Genomic DNA, 17,269 nt, shown 5'->3' on the forward strand with positions numbered 1-17,269 from the left:
GAAAAATAAAACCTCCTGTGATGGTAAATCCCAGAGAAAGAGACATTTTGATGGCTAATAAAATTCATGAGTTTTTACTAAAAGGCATCAGCTTAAAAGCCTTGGATAATATGGGAATTTTAAATCATAAACATTTGATATTTTTATTAAATTGCCTATCTCCTTCTGCCTAGCTTGTTTCCTCTGAATTTAGGAGAGAATATATCTCATGAAAGCCCATGTTAATGGTAGCTAATGCTCTCTGGTGATTGATTGATGCACTTAACTTGAAAAGTCCATAATCTTGCAAATATTGCTACAGAGAGGTTGAATTTAAATATGATATTTTTGTTTTGTTTTGTTTTAGAACATGCTAGTACTTTCTTTAAGAAGTATAAAACAATTGACTATAGCTAAAGATTTAAAAAAATATCATTCTAATCTGATTTGAGACTTGCTATGTATGTTTAAATTATATTTTAGTATACTGTTTTCATAAACTAACTGGATTATTTTATAAATTACTTGAGAATTCTAGGCCTTACTATTTTTAAATATGGAAGTTTGTACTGTGTTTTTAAAGGTTTTCAACACTAGAATTTAATATCTAATTAGAGAAATGATTATTGCAATCAATTTCACTGTCATCACAATAATGGCAGTATCACCCAAATGGACTCATTTTAGTAAGATAAATACAGTAAAAATATTTCCATGATTCAGTAAGCAAATACAATTAATATTAAGTAATAAGTTTTAAAAATGGTGAGCAAAGAAAATAAAATCCACTTAAATCTGTGAATTAAGTAATGACTGCGTCAATAGAAAACCACATAGAACTCAGAACTTTCAAACACTACTCAAAAATAACCCATGGAAAACCTGTGTTTTTCCTCGATACATTAAGGTTTTGTTTTATCTTTAAATGTTTCAGTGGTAGAATGGAAGAGTGAGATATGGAAAGCAGAGAGGAAAAGGGGTGAGATGGAAAACAAAGAGTGACTGTGTAGAAGACTTAAATTTTACACTTAGAGTGTTTGAATACAAGATTTTCCAGTGAATAATCTAAATTATATAAATTAATCCATTTCAAAAATTAAAATATCTCCAAGCTGCAGTAGTAGAGTGTCTCAATAAATATGTCAATGCTATGTGGATTGTCTCTGTCAGGTAGGATTTGACTGAGCAAATTAAAGGCTCACAATACATGTATTGTCAAAATTAAAACGTCTATTGTGGTAAAATATTTTTCACCAAATGTCTCAAATTTATCTGGAAGTGGTGATGGCATTGACTGGTCACTAAAAAGTATAACTTCACCAAAGAGAATGAAAAAAAATTGAATAGGACAAATCGTAAAGTGTTCTCAGGGACAAGAAATTAACTCTTGCCCAATGAGCGTATTAATAAAATGATGTTTCAGTTACTTAAGAACTTTGTAAAAGATCATCTGTCTTGACTCCTAACTTGAAAATAGACTTTCTATGTATACACAAATTTCTTTGTTTCTTTTTTTTATATTTGACTTTTCAAAAAGACATCTGTTTCAAACTTCTGAAGTATGTGTGATACCTTAGTTGACAAAGGCAAGAAGTACTATTTCCGTACAATCTAGAACGATGCTTTGCACAAAAAAGTGCTCCAGTTATTACTTGTAGAATAGAAATCTTAAAAGAATTAAGAACAATTCATTTGTTAAAATAATTTCTATAAATAGTTGTTAAGTATATAAATATGTCTTTCCTTTGAATGAACTCATCCTAGTTGAGTGTGTGCGTGAAAATCTTGTTAAAGTTGTCTTCATCAATTCATTCAAGAGACATTCCCTTGCAAATGTGGAATAGATGCAGGAGGAATCTCTTATTTCACAAATCCAAATGGAGGCAAATGTAAAGGAGAACTAAAGAAAATTCTTCGTCCTGTTATAGACAGGAGATTATTTCAAATAGTTTTCACATATCTCTAAACTTATTGTAAATGATTGTTGGCAGGAATCATATATAGCACAAGGGTATTGTAAGGATGAACACAAATTAGGGGTGGGGAGGGAAATTTTCTGGTAAAAATGGGAGACGCCTCTCTCCTCTTTTCTTTCAGAGCATTTTATTAAAAGATACTTGCAATTACAAATCCTTTCTCTGTCCCTTTGAGATGTATATAAATATTTTTAAAACCTAGATAAGCTTGTTGCTAGCTATAGAGACCAGGTCCTTTCTAAGGGACCTGGGCACCGTTTCTGAAATGTAATCATCAAGAAAAGTGGTACTATCTCCCAGATTTTGTGGGAGAATTGGAACCTAACTCAAAAGAGTTCCTTGCTTCAAAACAACTTCCTGCCATAAAATCACGATAATTTGTTCTTTCTTTGAACAAAGCCAGTTAGCTAACAGAAATAGTTATCCTAATTATGACACGATTTTATGATGAGCTATGTGTGATAAATAGTGTTGTCAAGTCCTTTTATTTGAAGATTAGTTATTATTTATCTTGAGACCATGAATGCAATGAGTTGAATCTGCTTAGCTACATAAAAGAGTGAGATATTTTGTTTCTTTATAATCTCCTAGGAGATTGTCTGTGATATACACCATATTCTGCTTTAATGCTTCTTCAATTAAAAAGAAAAAAAGAAAAGAAAAGAAAAACTGTTTTCTTTTTCTTCTGTCTTTGTGGAGCAGTTTTCTAGGCTGAGAGGAATCTTAATTTCAATTATATTTCCTCAATAGTGCATAATATAAACATACTTTTCAATTGGATGAAGATACATTATTAATATAAACAAAGCAAGTGACCAATATTTAAAGGAAAACATTTTATCCTACCCAATAATTATATCTGCATGATTTTCTGTATTCACATTTTATCTTTTAGTTTAATGCCAAATTTAACTGAACTTCAAAGATGAAAAACAGAACAGCAATAAACTGCAGAACTTCTGTCCAGGGTAGAGTGCTTAGAGAAAAAGAAACACGTGGTAGAAACAAAACCACCATTTACACTGTGAACCATGAGGAAATGCCTAAAAGATGGGGGAAAAAGTAAAGGAGAACCAGAGAATATTCTTCATCCTGCATCAGACAGGAGATTATTTCAAGTATTTTTCACGTATCCCTAAACTCATTGTAAATTTCTGTTGGCAAGAATCATATATAGCTCAAGGATATTGTAAGGATGAATACAAATTAGAGGTGGGGAGGGGAATTTTCTGGTAAAAATGGGAGACTCCTCACTCCTCCTGGTCTTTCAGAGCATTTTATTAAATGCTCTGTTGGAGCATGGAAAACTTAGTAAATAAAAAAAAAAAATGGCTTTAAACCGGAAGGCACAACAGACTACTCAGTGTGCTGGAATTTTTGAAACTTAATCTGGAAGAAAAACGCAACTCATAAAATAAGGACATAGGTACCAAAGGATAAAAGAATAGCAAATTAAAACAATAGTGTAAGGACAACTAGGATAAAATGGTTAAACTGAGCAGAAACTTTTCTGAAAGTATTAAGGTCTATGTGTCTTACGTGTCTATTTTCATGTCAGGACCATGCTGTCTTGGTGTCTAGATAGTCTTGTAGTATAATTTGAAATCCAGTAATGTGATGTGTCCAGGTTTGTTCTTTTTGCTTAGGATTGACTTGATAATTCAGGCTCTTTTTTGGTTCCATAATAATTTCAGGATTTTTTTATAATTCTGTGAATAATAATGTTGGCATTTTGATGGCAATTGCATTCAATCTGTACATTGCTTTGGTCAGTATGATATTTTGCACAACATTGGTTCTTCCAATCTGTGAGTATAGAATATGTTTCCACTTATTCGTGTCACCCGATTTCTTTCAGCAGTGTTTTGTAATTTTCCTTGCAGCAATCTTTTACTTCCTTGGTTGTAGGGAATCCATGAGCCTCACATATTGGGTGCCAGGACACAGGGATCCATGAGCTCCATGTTGGGCACCAGAATGTAGAGAGTCAGCCCTACATCACCCGTGGGTACCCTGAAATCGGTGGTGACAAAGGAATGAGAAAAAGACAGATTAAGAGAGACAGTGGGGCCAGGGAGCCATCACTTATTACTTTGGAGGAAACAGTGAATGCCCCAAGCTCTGATCATCCACACTATTTATTGATTACAATCACTTTGATCTACAGGGTAGGGGTGGAGTAATGGTGGGGAGTGGGTGATGTGATGGTGAAGTGAATCAGTGAGCTGGAACTGGTGTGTCATTCTAGATAGATAACAGTGGCAGTTTGGGCATTTCATAAAACAAGAACATGTGGTTATCTTTAGTTTATTATCTATGTGCAACTGGTGGAACGCGGGCCTTACAAGGAGCCTACGAGTCTGGCAATGTCATAGTGCTATGGGGGGATTTTACGTCCTTGAGCACAATGTTTATGGTAACAGAGGTCCCTGCGCTGGAACATGAGGCATGGAGAGCCCTTCCTCCTCAGAGGCTTCCCGAGGCCTTCCGCAGTCTGTTGTTCCATGTTGGTATGTTACCCATAACCAATTTATGCAGGCGCTCTGTAAGTCCTTTCTCCTTTGCTGCTTTTCCCAACACTTGGTTATGTATACTCCTAGGTATTTTACTGTTTTTATCCAGCTGTTGTAAAAGGGATTGAGTTCTTGATTTGATTCGCAGCTTGGTCATTACTGATAACAGTGCTAATTACTTGCATACATTGATTTTGTAATCTGAGACTTCACTGAATTCATTGATGAAATCTAGAAGTCTTTTGGAAGAGTGGTTAGGATTTTCTAGGTATACAATCATATCATTAACAAACACTGATAGTTTTACTTTCTGTTTTCCAATTTGAATTTCCTTTATTTCCTTTTCTTGCCTGACTGCTCTGACTGGACCTTCCAGTACTATGTCGAATGAAGTGGTGGAAGTGGTCATCCTTGGCTTCTTTTCCTTCTCCAGGGAATGCTTTCAACTTCTCACCATTCAGTATGTTTTGGCTATGATTGTTTCTCATACATAGCTTTTATTATTTTGAAGTATAATCTTTCTTTTCTTTTTTTTTTTAAGAGACAAAGTCTTGCCATGTTGCCTGGGCTGGTCTCAAGCTCCTGGGCTCAAGCAAACTGCCCACCTTGCCTCTCAAAGTGCCAGGATTATAGGCATGAGCCACCGCACCCAACCTAGTTATGTTCTTTCTATGCCTAGTTTCTTGAGGTTTTTTTTTTTTTTTTTTTTTTTTTTTTTTTTTTTTTTTTTTTTGAGACGGAGTTTCGCTCGTTACCCAGGGTGGAGTGCCATGGCGCGATCTCGGCTCACCGCAACCTTCGCCTCCTGGGTTCAGGCAATTCTCCTGCCTCAGCCTCCTGAGTAGCTGGGATTACAGGCACGTGCCACCGTGCCCAGCTAATTTTTTGTATTTTTAGTAGAGACGAGGTTTCACCATGTTGACCAGGATGGTCTCGATCTCTTGACCTCGTGATCCACCCGCCTCGGCCTCCCAAAGTGCTGGGATTACAGAGTTTTTTTTTTAATCAGGAAGGGGTGCTGAATTTTACTAAATTCTTTTTCTATGTCTATTGAGTGGATACAGGCACTATATGCTACCACATTAAATAAAAACTGAGGAAGCTAAAAAACTGAGCTTTGTGTCTTTCCGACCCTGCCCCAACCCCACCTAAACATTCAGGTGTTTTGTAACTTTATTATTTGCTTCAGAAAATTCTGGTATCTCATCAATCCCTGTTAACAGAATATGAAGTTCTGAAGAGATTAATCTGCTCTACTTTTCCTTGTAGCTCACTTTATTATTCACCTTCCTCAATTCAATTATTTAGGGAGAAACCTGTGACAAACATTGAACATTTTTAGAGAAGAATAAACTAAAATTGGAGTTAGATGGAAAGCACTCTTTTCAAGCCGAGTACTCATAATATCATATTTGTGGAAGCAAATTAGGACAGAAACGTATCAGTTTAAATAAACAACTTATTCTAGGTTTGCTCTATATATGGATCAAACTCTATCAAGTAATTGCTTTTGCTAGGAGAGCGGTGCTACAGACTCACTTTGAAGGCCACCCCTTCCAAGAGGTCTTTGTTCTCTTAGGAAAAAATGTGGTGATTGTAGTTATAGAAATTCTAGATGAAAATTAGGCTCTATCCCTTTCTACTTGTTTGAACAAGGTAATTAACCTCCCAAAGCTCAGTTGTTCAATCTAAAACAGTGGGAATATTATTGTATAATACTTATAGGAATTATAAGGAAAATCGAATGAGGTAATATTTTTAAAAGCAAGCACAGATCACGCACACAGTAGCTGCTTAATGAATGTTCATTCTCTAGTCTGATAAATGAAACTATCTGGAGGATGTACCATTATACATATGCTTTTCTGTTTGTAAATCACAAACTCAAACTGTATGGCATCTACTAAATACGTATCTACAAAGGAAGTAACCATACAAGAGTATAAATGATAGAACAAGAGCATCTTTGGAATTGTTGATTATGAAATAACATCCCTTCAGAATTTTATTACAATCAGGTTAAATGGTTACTTATTATTTTATAGGGATTGTTTAAAAAATAAAAATAAGAGTCACAAACAAAATACATTGTTCCTTTTCCAAAAGATTTTTATAAATTTTCTGGAATTTTGCTAGATTATTGTTCCTGGAGTTATAATTTTAACAAGAATGATTATTAAAGAAACTCCTGTTTTATCAAACTAATGGTGAATTAATATTGACCCATGTTCATATACAGTCCAATATTATGTCTCACTTGTTATCTCTATGATGTGTTAACCTAAAATATCAAACTGCATTTCCTGCCTCTGTGGAGATGTTACCAGCATAATTACAATCCATATATTTTACGGGAGAATTGTTGGAGAACTCTGTTATAACAAGTCCAAAGAGGCATTTTTCTGGGCCAATTGGTTTTTATCTTTAGTCTCCTTGAGACCCACAAATCCTTTAGTTACTCTAGGATTACTTTGTTAAGGAAAGATAATAGGGTTTAACAGTGTAGTTATTTGGCAGTTACGCACAACACTGTGAAATAAATCTTCCAATATGTGATGCTAAAGAATCCTGCAGTATAATGCTCCCCTTTAAAGTGTTGTAATAAAAAATTTCTAGAGCAATTGTAACCAAACTCAACCACAGTAACCCCCACTTTTAAACAGGCTAAAAACCTACATCTTCACAGGGCATTGAACGTAAACTTGAATTTAGTATATCCCACTTCAATAACTCCTCCTTATGAACTACATTTCAAGAGGAAATGTAAAAATCATTCGTAATTTTTACAATTGACTAGTTACTGTAGCTATCTTTAGCACTTACCAGCTTGACTTTTATATTCAAAACATTTAACAAAGAGTTTGGCTGTCATGAAGAAAAAAACATCCTATGCAGCTGAATTCTGAGTCTTCTTCCTTCTGTATATCAATACAAATAAAGCTCAAGATTTGTTTTATTTTGTATCAATTTACTCATGTTGTCCCTGTAGCTCTTATAATAGACACCTATTTAAAAATGAGTACTCAGTGCACTTTTGACATAATTGAGCACTAATCTGAGGGAAGCATTAGGTGTTCTGGTGAAAAATATAATCACACGGAGTTGTTTTGAACTGGGTAAAAGCAAAGTCTGAATATCTAGATTTTAGTTCTCTCCATCTCTTTTTATGCATCCTTCCGTTTGTATAGAGAAATATAGAGGCATTTGATAGTCTTTGTTTAAAATGTTTTAAAATATTTCATTAAACCTTCCTGAAGTAGGGGTTTGTACATCCATGAATGTAGATGGTCTAGTAACATAAAAAAGAGAGTTAAGTTATACATTATTTAAAAAAGCTAAAATTATGAACAATTAGTTTTCAATTATGAATAGTTGATTAATATTGTTATTTTCCGTACTTTTCTGTTTTTTAAATAAATTTAAAGAAATAGCTAGTAATTATGGAGCTTGATTTGTTTGTTACCTTTTAGGACAATTGATGCTATTTGCTTGTGTTTTATTTGTTGTTATCTTTAAAACCAACACAAATTATATATATATGTTTTTTGCTATTCCAAAGATTGATGCTATATTTCTAACATTTTAGAAAAATATTCTTTCAGTATGTTTCTAGGGAGCAACCTAAGACATTGTCTGTGAAAAGGCTTACTTCGACACACTCACTCACTCTACAGGTTTGTTGCAGGCATTGGGATCTTATGCTCCTTTAACTTAACAATAATCATATATTAAAGGAACTCTGAAATATTCCACACTTATGTATAATAAAATAGATACATTTAAAGATCATAACTTGCCATGAGTGGACTCAGGATATAGGCATAAGGTTGATCTAACTTTGGCGGCATAAATGTAGCCAAATCATTGAAGAATGCAGCTTCAGTTTTTTTTTGATTTTACGTTTTCACCAGTTACAAAATAACAGAGATGTAGTTCCTTTTTAAATTATTTCCAAATAATCACTCTGAGTTTCTATAATTTATATTTTTTGAAACTAAGATTCAATCAGTTTATATCTGACAATAATCATGGCAAGATTTAGGCAATCTTCTCCAACTTGAGGTTGCCTAAATATTTTAATTTAATGGTTTTCAAATTTCCAAGGTGTTTTATCATCTACCAAAATTAAGGATGGTCTCTTTCTAAACGTGGCAATTTTTAAATCTTTGTTAAAAATCACATTGAGGTAGAGAATTCAGGAGTTGAAGAAAAAATGGTCAGAGTTTTACATTCTTTTTAACTCCCTATGTGTTCAATTCTGAAATAGCACAAAGATAACTTGAGGTCCTCTGAATGAAACTCAAAATTATCCTTCTACGTCTCTATGAATTAAAAACTCAAACAAAGATAACAGGACATTCTTAGTTCAGAATTAGCATCGTTTGCAGCCATAAAAGACAAGCGAAGGTCTACTTTCAGCACACCTCTAGATATTCACAGGAAATTTCTGGGCTAAAGCTGTTGGAAAAGAGGGAGTGTTCTAATTAAAATTTTTAAAATAGGCTGGGTGCAGTGGCTCACGCCTGTAATTCCAGCACTTTGGGAGGCAGAGGCAGGTAGATCAACTGAGGTCAGGAGTTCAAGACCAGCCCGACTAACATCATCAAACCCCGCCTGTACGAGAAATACAAAAATTAGCTGGGTGTAGTGGGGGCACCTGTAATCCCAGCTATTCAGGAGGGTGAGGCAGGATAATCACTGGAACCCAGGAGGCGGAGGTTGCAGTGAGCCGAAATCATGCCACCGCACTCCAGCCTGGGCGACAGAGCGAGACCCTGTTTAAAAAAATAAAAATTAAAATAGTGTTTTCTAGTTTCTGACTTATGTTAAAATTTATAATTCCTACACATAGTGCAATCCTATGAGACTCCTGACTATGCCAAAGGCTAATTAAAGGTAGTCTAAAGATCTCTCCAAATAGGGTAAGATATCATATAAACAAGTTAAAGTTGGAATGTTAATCATTAATTTTAAATGCAAACAATTAAGATAGTTTATTAGACATATGGATTTGATTAAATATTCTTGGTACAGTATTAATTTTCTTTATTTTCACTTTTTTTTCCCATTGAATAACTTCAATATTTACAACTTCTCTTTAACTTCAGTACTCGTCTCTACCTGTTAGGGTGGTGTTGAAAGAAATACTTGTTTGCCAGATGTGGTGGCTTAGGCCTGTAATCCCACCAGCACTCTGGGAGGCCGAAAAGCGGGATCATTTGAAGTTAAGAGTTCAAGACCAGCTTGAACAACATGATTAAACCCTGTCTCTACTGAAAAAAAAAAAATTAGCCAAACATGATGGTGGATACCTATAATCCCAGCTACTCAGGAGGCTGAGGCAGGAGAATCACTTGAACCCAGAAGGCAGAGATTGCAGTAAGATCACCCTACTGCAAATCAGTCTGGGCACAGAGCAACACTCCTCAAAAAAAAAAAAAAAAAAAAAAAAAAATCAAAGTAGAATTTAATATACAGAAAAAAAACACCATTTACTAGTAAAGGTGAGCTAACTTCAAAACTAAACTGGTCAATAGCAGTCCTACGCAAAAAGAAGTACTAAAGTAATGCCGCTGGGCAAAAATAAATAATTCTATAGAGAAAACTAAAAATGTATTAAGTATAAGAAATATAAATATTTACTTTTTAAGACAATTTTAGTAATTGTGAACTTTCATATATGTTCAATATTAAATATATGAAGAAACTTAAGTCAGGAAGTGGTAAATAAAATTAAAATTTTAAAGCAAAGAATATTGCCTAAAATTTAAAAATATCAATTTATATTTGACAGTGAATTATTCAATAATAATGTAATCTCCATGTATTCTCTAAGTGCACGATAAAAGGATGTATTTAAAAAGCTAATAGAGAAGGTTACAAAAATGTACTTTTTTTTAATTTGTGAGAAAAAATAGAGTACAGAAAAGTAATTTAAAACATTTTTAAGGAATGTAAAACATAAGATAAAATGTTAGATTTTAACACAGCTATCAGTAACTGAATTAAAGGTAGTAACAATTAAATTTAAATTTAGTTATATTACATTAAAAAAACAAAAAAAAATCTGCAAATTAAATATGTAGACGGACATAGAAAAATGAAAATGAACAAAGTATACCATGAAAACATTGACTAAAATAAAGCTGCTGTAGCTATTAATTTCAGGAAAGTAAACCTTAAGGGAAATAGAATTACTAAAGATGAAAAGGGATGTTTGATAACGGTAAAACTATAAACCCTTCAAGAAGGGTTGTAATTATGAACACTGAGTTGCACAGCTTAAAAATACAGAAAGCAAAGCTGGACAGAACAAAAGAAGAAAAAGACAGTCCAAAACCTTAATGGAAGCTATTTTCATAGCATTCACATTTCACTGTTACAGAACTAATCTGATTAACACAGTGAACAAATTAGTCCAAATTTGAAAACAGAACATTGCATTTTATACCTATTGAACATATATTATTTTCAATTATTATTCTATATTTACCAAAATTGACCATATGTAGAATTAAGAGGAATTAGGGTAAAATCAACATTAACAACAATAATCAAGTGTAACTAAACACCCATAAAATGTTTGAAATTAAACAATAAACTTTTAAAAACCCATGACTGAAAGATGTATTTACAGTACAAATTACCACATTGCTTTGATTAAATGACAATAAAATTGCAATACATCTAAACTTAAGAAATAGAATTTAACTGTACATATTAGGAGATTTGTAAGTTTAAACGAACCTTTAAGAGTACAAAGCTTGAAATAAATTATATATAAGTACATTCTAAGAAGTTGGGGGAAGAGGCCAATTAACACCAAATGAAGTGGAAGGAAAAATAATAAGAAAAAAATTAACAAAGTAGAAACAAAGCAAAATTAGAGAGAAGCAACAAAAGTGAAAGTTATTTTTCTCTAATAAGACTGTTAAAATTAATAAAAACTGGTCAGGGGGAGGAAACTAATAAAAAAAGACATTCCATAATGCTAGAGATATTAGATAAAATACTATTTTTAACAAATAAATATAATTAAAATAAAAATTTAAACAAAATTTATTTATCAAAAAGTAAAATAAAATAGAACAAAATTATCTATGTAAATGTTAATAAGGAATTTATTAAAATTTATTAACCTGAATATCTTAAAGTTAAATTTTTCCTCATAGTCACAGAAAGAAATAACACTAGACTTATGCAGACCTTTCCAGAATACAGAAAAGAGAAAATATATTCTAACTTATCTTATGAATCCAACTTAAATCTGAAATCAAAGCCCACAAAAACATTAGAAAAAGAAAAAGATGGGCAATCTATCTCATAAACACACATGCAAAAATTGTAAACCACATTTTATCAAGTCTGATGTCATATAGAATGGCTAATACTTCACAAGTAAACAGGATTATTCCAAGTATATAATGGTAGCCTATATTCAAAACCCTGTAAATTTACCATGTTAACAGAAAGAAAAGGATATAAATTATTGGAACATCTTGTTAGACTTTACTTAAAGCATTTGACAGAAAATTGAAAGTTAATTTATGACAAGAATTCTTACCAAAGTAGGATTAGAAGAGAGGATCTTTAATTTTAGAACAACATCTACTAGAAAAAAACTATAACAAACATCATATTTACTAATGTTAAATTTTCCTCTTACATAGATGTAAGTGATAGATGTAAGAAAAAAATTCTAACGAAAAATGTGGAAAACTTCAACACTAAAAACCACAATCCCATAAATTAAAGACCTAAATTGAATAGAAGTATATACTATGATCATGGATTGGCACGATCAATATTACAAAAATACTAATTATTCTTTGGAAGAAAATCAATCAAGTCTTCTTCTAAAATGATGTAGTATAAATTAGAGAAGACATAAAATTTAATAGCACTTAAGAAAGAGAAAAAAGCAAAATTAATTCAGATAGATAGCAGAATAATTGACCAAAAACAGTTTTTGGAAAAGGGAACATTTGTAATTGTAACTTAATAGTAGCTTTTTGAGCAATGTGTGTCCAACCACTTGGGTGTTGAAGTCATGAGACTACCAAGAAGGATGGGAGCAAATAAAGGTAGGTGCTAATATACAAGGCTTTCAATTGAATAATTTTTGTGTCTGCCGGGTCCCTCACAGTCCCTCCTATTGTTCAGCAGGTTGCTGGGTATTATAATTTGATCACATTTAGATTTGTTCAGAATTCTGGATTGATATCACTTATATTAATTATGGTTCCAGATTGAAAGGTGATTGTAGACATCAGGGTTTTTTGTGACTTTTGTCTTTGTAGTTGAATTTAACTTGTCTGATCAATTAGTTTCTGTGCAGAAGCATTTAAGACTCTTTGTGAACAGAGCAAACAATTATGCAGAAATCAAATATTAATATCAGGATTATGAGAATACTTAGGACAATGTATTTTAGTCAATAGTCTTGATTAAGCCAGGAGAATAAAATTTATTCTTATTTCTAATCTGTAGAGAAGAGAAATTTGATATGTTTGCATAACACTTATTTTTCCCTCTAGTTTCTTATTGTTTTCCTAACCTTTTTGTTTATACTGAAAAGTATTCAATACATCTCTTGTTAGATGTGTGTATTCTTCTTTCCCTAAGTCAACACATGTACTTCTCTGTGAGCTGAGTATATTTAAAGACTTTCTCTATTGCATCACAGTTTGTTGAATTTTTACCAAGTCTTACAGTCTCACTTAGGTTGCCTAAGTTATTAATGGCTGTTTTCATTATGGCATAATAAATTCTGTTTCTGAGTTTTGCATGGCTGTCAAAGCTGCATACTAGGAGACAAAACAGCTATCCAGTATTCACTGGTAGACATATTTTCTTATATCTTTATTCAGGCTTCAACTTCTTCAAATTCCAGTAAATATTCTCTCGGAAACGTATTACCATGGCTTTCTATATGGGAGCCATAGTTATGTAAGATCTGAGTACTTGCAAAAAAAAAAGAGTAAGATCCCAGCTACTCAGGAGGCTGAGGCAGGAGAATTGCCTGAACCCAGGAGGCGGAGGTTGCGGTGAGCGGAGATCGCGCCATTGCACTCCAGCCTGGGTAACAAGAGCGAAACTCCGTCTCCAAAAAAAAAAATAATAATAATAATTTTTTTATTATTTAAAGGAATTAGGTCAGATTATTACAAAACCCAAAATACTTATAAGTCTTTAATAGCTATCAAATTATTGGGAATTGTCTAGTAATCTTGGGCCTCAGAGATTGAAAATATTCAAACAATGTGACCCGAAGTAGATATTTAAGTACTAGGAAGAATTAATCAAATAGCTTTGTTTCTCACTTTGTCACAAAAGTTCAGTTTCTTATGAAAAGCAGGAACTTTGGGGGGATTTCAGGTTGTAGACAATTGTTCCTAAACTTAGTAAGAATAAAATAGAAAAGGTAAACAAGATACCTCCTAAACTTAAAAGTGTCAGAACATTTAGTAGAGATGGCTATGAGTCTAACAACAGGGCAACTGGGAATGTAGTTTATAAGGTTGTAGAAGGTAATGAATGGTCAAATTCAGTCCTTAAGTTTTAGAGAAAAAATTTTATTTAGTCCAGAAGGATAAGAGAAGGAAGTTTTTGGTGTTTTTGTAAAACACGTTTTCAGGTACCTTTAATCATTAGATTTAAACACACAACTTCTTTGTGGGGAATAATAGTCTACAATGATTTTGACTTTTTAATTTTGATTTTTAAAAACAATTATTATTCTCAAGTCTCTTTAGCAGTATATAATGAAAGAAAAGTGATATTATTATTTTGCACAGGGATATAGTTTCCTAGGGAAAATGGAACAAACTCAGCAATCTGATTAACTAAACTTTAACTCGAGTGTGGACTCATTGGTGCTAAGTGTAATTTAAATGACAGATTTGATCTTTTGTGTTTAGACAAAGAAGATTAAAGAAATAACCTGTAGAATCTCATCTTGGCAATCAGGAACACTAAATTAAACGGAGGGAATTAAAAGAGGGATTTAAAATCTAGAGGAGAAAGAGACAAAGATAGTTGCAGCAGTTTTTGGCATTCTGCATTCAGGTGTCTCGATCTGAACGCTCTGGATGAAGGCCATGTGTAGCAGTCTGCTTTAGATCAAAGTTTCTTAACTTGGCCTAAGTTTTCTATACAAATAGAAGAAAAGTTTTATGATTTTTATGTAGTCCAAAGAAAAGAATTTTGAAGGAAATGCTTAATGTTACTGAAGACAGTCTCTTGTGAGTCTATCCAAACCAAAGGCTAAGATTTTTCAGCTTTCATTTGATTGTATGTGTGTGTGTGTGTGTGTGTGTTTGTGTGTATATGGTGATTAAATTTAAAAATGTTAGCATTTCTTTGCACAGTGTCTTATGAGACAAGATCTCCTCTAAGTTCTCTTTTAGTGGTAGATCAGAGAAAATGATAAATAACTTCTAATTTTTGAGGCAACAAGATTAACCATTTTGCATATTGTCATGGCCTAGAAAATGCACTTGTATCTAATAAAATTGAAGTTTTTTAAAAACGCTTTGTCAGAAAATGGAGGATATCAATTCTGTAAGACTTTCAAACTAAAGCACAGAAGGCCATTCATATATAAGAGTGGAGTTCTGGCTCAGTTTTGCAAAAGCTAATAGAACACTTCTGTAAATCTGTGGAATGTGACTATCACCTATATTGTTTATTTTTCTAATGAAATATAAAAAAAAGATATAATGAGATTGGATGGAAAAGTATACTTAAAAGCAAAATGCTAAAAATGGATCTACCACTGATGTTATCTGCCTCAGTAAGGAATTTTTGAATTGCATTATGGTTGGAAATTGCAAGAAGTGAGAGAGTACAAACTTGTTTTTTTTATTTTTATTTATTTTTATTTTTATTTTTTTATTGCATTTTAGGTTTTGGGGTACATGTGAAGAACATGCAAGATTGTTGCATAGGTGCATACGTGGCAGTGTGATTTGCTGCCATGGTCCATGAATCTTGTACAAGGTGGTAACCACATTCATTTGCCTTTTTGATGGGAAGAAGAGGCATAAGAAGGGATAATAATATAAGAAATTTTTGAGTACTTTTTGGAGGTATGTAATACGATGGGTCTTCAAAATCCTTTTTTATTAATATTGAGTTGGTTTCAGTAAGACATAGATGGATTGATGAAGAACTATATGGCTTCAGCCTCTTTCATTTGCTTTAGCTATGAACTATCTGTAGCCGAAAGACTACTGGGAACAGATTCAAGGTCTGAGATGTTGGTAGGGAAGGCATCAGAGTGAGTGATCAATCCAATCTTTTATAAAACTATGGATCAGAATTCATCTCCTTCTGGAATTTCCAGAATGAGGTCATCTGTTTTACCTTTTATAATGGCACCTCATTTCCAATTCTCCTACAAATTCATTTGAGTAAAATCTCTAAACAGGAAAGTATATTGATCAGTTCCAGAGAGACAGAAACTGAGTAAGAAAAAATTAGAGTTTGTGTGTTATCTCAGATTTCTACAATAAAATGTCTTTGTTACTCTAAAAACAGAAATGATGGAAGGGTCACATGGTTTATAGTAGGGAGTGTAACCCTGGGAAGTAACAAGAAATGGAATATTCCAGTTTTGCAATTACATGAAATTTCTCTCTCTCTTTTTTTTTTGTTAATAGAAATTGTAGGTAGATGAGTAGCTACTTCCTTGCAGTTGTGACTGGAATCTATTTTTCCAGCTAAAATAGGAAAAGTTTTCTTCCATTACCCTTTTGCCTTAAAATTTCATCAGATGTCTGTCTAGGCTAGGATAAAGGTGTTCTTGTTCTTGGGTTTATCTAATTTCTTATCTGAAAATCTAATAATTTCATTTGTATTTCTTTTATTTTTCTGGGTTTTTAAAGTTTTGGGGGGGAAAAAAGCCTTGTAATTCAGAGAACTAGAAAGAGCTTGTCACGCTACTTCTTGTTTGTTTGTTTGTTTGTTTTTCATTTTCTAACAAAATCTGGCACACGTGGTTAAATACCATCACTGAGAAAGGTGGATATGAGAGTTGTAATATTTTTTCCCCTGATTAAAACCTGAAATCTGAATATAGTAATGTCTCAAAAGGCTAGAATGAGATGCACTTATTACTTTTATTCTCTTTACAGGAGTGCAATTTTGACCAATTACTTTTTACAGGAAGAACTTCAAGAATAGCTATGAAGCACATGAAGAGCCACACTTCATTGCCGCCCTCCTCCCTGAAGCTGTACCTCCTTCAATACCTCCCCTTAAGTCCCCCTACCTTATCCCTAGGGTATAGGACACAACCTCCCCATCCTTGCTGCAACATCCTCTTAAAATCGTAATCACACTGCTGCAAAATCAAATCTGTCTCAAAAACAAATAAATAAATATAAATAAAAAATAAACTTATTTATGTTAAAAAAAGAAATGCAAACTAGATTATGCAAAATGCAATAATTTCAGGGAAGTAGAGGGCCTCTAAATAATTATTTTAATCCATGAGTATAGATATTCAGTTTTGCCACCTTTGATATGGCGTAATTTGGAAGCAAAAAAATGTAAGCTCATGTTTGTATATTCCAAAATGTATTTTCTTTAGTATTTTTGCATCTATGTTTATATTACAATGTTGTTTTCTTTTTTTGTTGTGTTCTCATTGATTTCTGGAAGAGTTTCAGGAGGATTGGGACCAGTTCTTCCTTGTATGTTTGGTAGAATTTGCCTGTGAATCCTTCTGGTCCTGGACTTTCTTCTGTGAGGAGAATTTTTTATTACTTATTCAGTCTCGCTACTTGTTACTGATTT

At 32.9% G+C, this 17,269-nt stretch overlaps 1 long non-coding RNA gene across 1 annotated transcript in view; it reads left to right on the forward strand.

Moving 5' to 3' along the window:
- The first annotated feature begins 15,379 nt into the window (after window positions 1–15,379).
- Window positions 15,380–17,269, forward strand: part of LOC105713607 (uncharacterized) — a 167,211-nt gene continuing 165,321 nt past the window's right edge. Inside the window, exons 1-2 of the long non-coding RNA XR_001106594.2 lie at window positions 15,380–15,558; window positions 16,606–17,218. This is a non-coding gene — a long non-coding RNA (uncharacterized LOC105713607). The remainder of the gene's footprint in view (window positions 15,559–16,605; window positions 17,219–17,269) is intronic.

Source organism: Aotus nancymaae, unplaced genomic scaffold, assembly GCF_030222135.1.
Source record: "Aotus nancymaae isolate 86718 unplaced genomic scaffold, 86718_ANA_hifiasm-v0.15.2.pri h1tg000019l, whole genome shotgun sequence".
In the NCBI taxonomy this organism is placed as follows: Eukaryota; Metazoa; Chordata; class Mammalia; order Primates; family Aotidae; genus Aotus; species Aotus nancymaae.